This window comes from Dasypus novemcinctus, chromosome 19 (assembly GCF_030445035.2).
Source record: "Dasypus novemcinctus isolate mDasNov1 chromosome 19, mDasNov1.1.hap2, whole genome shotgun sequence".
In the NCBI taxonomy this organism is placed as follows: domain Eukaryota; kingdom Metazoa; phylum Chordata; class Mammalia; order Cingulata; family Dasypodidae; genus Dasypus; species Dasypus novemcinctus.
This window is the reverse complement of record NC_080691.1, coordinates 48,567,798-48,572,618: the sequence shown is the minus strand read 5'-3', so window position 1 is coordinate 48,572,618 and position 4,821 is coordinate 48,567,798. Positions and strand designations below refer to the sequence as shown.

General features: G+C 49.6%; 1 non-coding gene across 1 annotated transcript; it reads right to left on the bottom strand.

Annotated features, from left to right (window-relative positions):
• Window positions 1–4,200: 4,200 nt before the first annotated feature.
• Window positions 4,201–4,307, bottom strand: LOC111766055 (U6 spliceosomal RNA). Its single transcript, XR_002798217.1, has one exon. It is a non-coding gene; the product is annotated as a U6 spliceosomal RNA (small nuclear RNA).
• Window positions 4,308–4,821: the final 514 nt, after the last annotated feature.

Sequence of the window (4,821 nt, the reverse complement as noted above, 5' to 3'; positions counted from 1 at the left end):
GGGCCCTGAATCAAGCCGCAGCCCCTGCCGCCTCAGCAACGGGCGCTGATGACTTCCCAGCACAGGCCAGCAGCTCCGAGCCCTGGACTCCCGGCTCTCCCTCACCGCCCTGGCCGGCCCCTCGTAAGCCCGTCGGCTTCCCCCCACGGCTGCCACCACCCAGGTCCCTGCCACTTTCTACCTGGATGGCTGCCGTAGCTTACATGGTCTGTGGCTTGCACACGTTCCCTCCCTAATGTTGTTCTTCACAGTTTGAGGCTCTGAGAACACAAGGCAGACCTGCCACACCTCAGAAGTTTCCAGTGGCTTCTATTTTCACTCAGAGTAAAATAGTGACCCTACAATGTCCTCCAGAGTCCCCATCAACTGGCTCCCCATTTGCACTCTGCTTCTTTGCCTGTCACTGTCCCCTTTTGCGCCCCAACCCCTTCACCTCTCCTCAGACTCGCCCGCCTGCTGCCCTCTCAGCACTTTCGTTCCTGCCCTGGACGCTCCTCTCCCAGAGCTGTTTTCTTTCAGGCTTTAGCGCGAAGGTGTCCTCATCAGAGAGGCCTTGTTCTCCATGCCCTGGAGACCAGCACCCTCACCCTCTGGGCCCGCTCTCCCCTCACCCAGCTTTAGCTTCGGTCTCTTGTCCATCTCCTGTCTGGAGATCCATGAGGGCAGGGACTTGGCTCATTCTGGCTGCATCTTCAGTGTTCTGGACATTTGTTGAGCGATGACTGCAGGGTGGTTGAGGTCTAACGGAGATCTGAAGTGCCGGGTGCAGAAGCCACGGCCAAAGGGGGGAAGCAGATGTGACTCAAGTGACTGAGCTCCTGCCTACCACACGGGAGTCCTGGGTTCGGTTCACGGTGCCTCCTAAAGAAGACAGCAAGCTGGTGCAACAGGCAGGTATGGCAAGCTGATGCAGCAAGAGACACAAGAAGAAAAACATGATGAGACACAACAAAGCAGGGAGCGGAGGTTCCTGGTGCCTCCTAAAGAGGACGAGCAAGAGAGCGAGCTGATGCAATGGGCAGGTACAGCAAGCTGACACAAGACTCATAAGAAAAACACAATGAGAGACACGGCAAAGCAGGGAACGGAGGTGGCTCAAGCAGTTAGGCACCTCCCTCCCATATCGGAAGTCCTGGGGTTGGTTCCTGGTGCCTCCTAAAGAAACAAGGAAGACGAACAGGCACAGCGAGTGCAAACAACGAGGGGGTTGGGAGAAATAAAAAAAAAAAAGTTAAAGGTTGTTTTCTTCTTAACTGCCCAGCTCTTTCCTCTAAGGAGACCCAGGGCCCTGGAGAAGAAGACATCCCTGGGAAAAGAAGTGACAGCAGCAGCTGTTGAGGAGCTTTGGCCCAGAGCACCAGCTTGGGCAAGAGAAGACAGATGGCGCGGGTAGCCCACAGCCTTCCATCTTATCCTACAGCAGCCACCAGCATCGTAACCACGGACTCAGAGCCCAGCCTAGGTTAGTGGAGCCGGTTACAACTTCCAGTAATGGTCGCTAGGGTTCTAGAAGCCACAGAATTGCCGCTGGCCCAGCGTCCCTCCCTCGGAGGCTCTCCAGTCTCCACACAGCGGACAGCTCACCTTGATCGGCAGGTGTGAGCTGGGGCCTGAGAACCCAGGTGGACAAAGCACAGTCTCCCCAGACTGGTGCAGCCTGGCTAGGTGCCAGCAGATGCCTAGAGCGACTCCACAGGGTCTTTCCAGGCCAACCCTTCATCCCGAGATCCTGCCTGAAACTCTCAGGTTGGTCAGGACTGGCCAGCATGCCGAGGGATAATTCAGTGCACGCTGTGCCACGGGCAGGTACTTCACTTCCCTGGACCCCCACCTGCCAAGTGAGGGCCTGGGGTCGCTGTTCTCTGGAGCCCCATGAGTTACAAAATTCCACAATTGCCTAAGAGTCTGCTTTCTGATACTCAAGCTGGCTAATCTGTATGCGGCTGCTGTCGGCATGGCAACCGCGAGCCATCTCATGTTCTTTCCAAATTAAAAATCTTCCAGCTTTAGGCCTGAGGAGACAAAGAGGGAAAAGCAGAAGTGACATTAAGTTATTGATGGAAGCAGTTGCCATGGCATCAGGCTGTCTTTGGAGTCTGCCACCTGCCACAGCAATTTCTCCACGTTCATTGCAAATGAAGGTATCTTAAGGATCAGGACCAGGCTCCCAGGGTGAGGCAGAAAAATCAAGCATACGTTTCAATTAGAGATAGCAACTAATGATTTATGTTTTAAGAGGAGCCTTTTACCCGTCATTCAGGATTTCTCAAAACTTAACACGAATCACTGGGGACCTTCTCAATGTGAGCACTGCGCTGGTGCGTCTGAGCGGGGCAGGGAGTCTGAGATTGTGCGTTTCTAACAGGTGTCCGGGAGGGGGCGCTGCCGCTGGTCCGCGGCCCACACTTTGAGTATCAGTCTTCAGGCGAGGGGGCCCAGGATGGGCCACACAGCGAGCTCCCCAGGAAGCGCCTGGCGGCTGGGACGAAGGCACAGGGACCGCCTTCCCGAAATGTGCCTGGGATTTGTGTGCTGGAGGGAGGATCCCAGCAGGTGGGAGGTCATGTGGAGAAACGAATAAAACTTTTTGTCATCGCTGGATTGACTTGCTGGGTTTGCTAGACCATTCCCTCTGGTGTGAGCATTTGAGGTACTTTTTGCTCTTACAAATAAGGCTAGTATAAGCATCTTTGGGTTCGTGACTTTTCTCTTCTGAATTATTGTCTTGGGGAGGGGGGAATCCCACGGATGGAGCTACTAAGTCAAAACACATCTTTTTATTTGACTATTAGGGGCAGCCGGTTGACGCCATGAATGTGACTTAAAAAGAGTATATTTTAGTTGTGGTAAAATACACATAACATAAAGACACTATGTACATTGACAGTACTGTGTGCCATTCACCACTGTTTCCAGACTATTTTCATCATCCCAAGCCAAAACTCGTACTTGTTTAGCAATAACTCTCCATTACCCCCTCCCCACCCCTATAACTGCTATAACTGCTATTCTGCCGTCTCTATGGATTTGCTCATGAGAGCTGGGAAGTGTGCTTCTTAAAACTTCTTCACTTAAACAGCTCTGAAAAGTCTAAATCTAATCGAGCTGTTTTTCTATTAATTTATTATTATTGTTTGAGGTACCAGGATCAGGGATAGAATCCGGGACCTCATATGTGAGAAGCTGACACTCAACCACTGAGCCACGTTGGCTCCCCTACTAATCTAAGTTTAGAAGTTTACTCCTTGTGCTTAGTTTCCTGAAGGATATTAACCAGCCCTTCTCAGTTTTGTTTACAGGAATAAGATAACATCTCAAAAGCAAAAACCAGACTGAATGATGTAAATCTGTAACTTTTCTGAGAGGAACAGCTTGATACCCTTGAGCATTTGGCTGAGAAAGTAGCCAGCAAGGCCTCGCACCTGCACAACAGTATCTAAACTGTGGCTTATCAGCTGCTGGAACCAAGGGCAAATTTGATGTGCTTAAGACAATGCAGGAAAACAAATTTTTAAAAAGAAGCAAAAATTTTAAAAAAGTAGAAAAACAGAAAGAAAAAAAATAAAGGAAAAAAGTAAAAAAAAAAAGACAACAGACAACACAGGACTAAGAAATTTTTTTTCACTTTTTTTTTTTTTTTTTAAGATTTATTTTATTTACTTCTCTCCCTTCCCACGCCCCTGCCCTGGTTGTCTGTTCTCTGTGTCCATTTGCTGTGTGTTCTTGGTCCACTTCTGTTGTTGTCAGCGGCTCGGGAATCTGTCTCTTTTGTTGCGCCATCTTGCTGCGTCAGCTCTCCATGTGTGCAGCGCCACTCCTGGGCAGGCTGCACTTTCTTCTGCGCTGGGCGGCTCTCCTTACGGGGCACACTCCTTGCGCGTGGGGCTCCCCTACGCTGGGGACACCCCTGCGTGGCACGGCACTCCTTGCGCACATCAGCACTGCGCATGGGCCAGCTCCACACAGGTCGAGGAGGCCTGGGGCTTGAACCGTGGACCTCCCATGTGGTAGACGGACGCCCTAACCACTGGGCCAAGTCCGCTTCCCAGGACTGAGAAATTGCACATACCCTCCTCAGAAGACCCGTGGCATCACTTTTTATTTAAATTTTTTTTTTTAACTTTTCTTCTCACCTACTCCTCTTCTTTGGCTATAAAAACCCTAGTTCCTATTCTTACTTTGAACTGTTTTTTATTTTTTTTAAATATGGAATGCTTCACGAATTTGTGTGATATTCTTGCACAGGGGCCATGCTAATCTTCTCTGTATTGCCCCAATTTTAGTATATGTGCTGCCAAAGTGAGCACTTGAACTGGTTTTGGGAAGATTCCCTTAGTTCCTTGCTTGGGCACTCACAATAAATCACCATCTTTCTGGGAGACGTGTTTCTCCTTTGTGGTGCCAGATTAGGTGGGCCCTTCTATTTGAAATTGCCGTGCTATGGTAACATTTATTCTAAATATTTCATATAAGAGAAATCATATAATATCTTCCCTTTTGTGTCTGCCTAATTTCACTAAACATAATGTCTTCAAGATTCATCTGTGTTGTGGCATGTACCAGCACATCACTTCTTTTGACAGCTGAATAATATTCCATTGTGGGGAGTGGATGTGGCTCGAGGGATTGAGCTCCCTCCTCCCACATGGGAGGTCCCAGGTTTGGTCTGTGGTGCCTCCTAAAAACAAGAACACAAACAACAAGCAAACAAATGGAAAAACCAACTCAGGGGAGCCAATGTGGTTCAGTGGTTGAGCACTGGCTTCCTACACATGAGGTCTGGGGTTCAATTCCCAGTCTGGGAACCAAAAAAAAAAAAAA